Source organism: Penaeus monodon, chromosome 22 (assembly GCF_015228065.2).
Source record: "Penaeus monodon isolate SGIC_2016 chromosome 22, NSTDA_Pmon_1, whole genome shotgun sequence".
Classification (NCBI taxonomy): domain Eukaryota; kingdom Metazoa; phylum Arthropoda; class Malacostraca; order Decapoda; family Penaeidae; genus Penaeus; species Penaeus monodon.
Window position 1 is genome coordinate 3,080,460 of NC_051407.1, and position 351 is coordinate 3,080,810.

Consider the following 351-nt stretch of genomic DNA (forward strand, 5'->3'; position numbering starts at 1 on the left):
CTCTACCCTCGGGGTGTGGTTGCTCCCTTATCTCCGCTTTGGTCATGCACGAGAGCTCGGTGCATGGCGCTGCGGCGAGGCTGATAATGCTCGCTTGGTCTCGGTAATATATATATTTTTTTCTAGATTGTTTATATTTTTGTTGTTTGTTTTGTATTGTTATTGCCATTTCTTTTTATTGTTTGTATATCGTTATTGTTTTGTTTTGTGCTTCTGGACTATTGTTTTGTCATATGTCCTTCGTGAATGACTGACGCATGGCCTACGTCGTGAGGGTCATGCATTACGCCATCACTGTAGAGGACGTTCATGCGTACGGAACGATGATCACATGTAGGGGCGCCCTGTTTC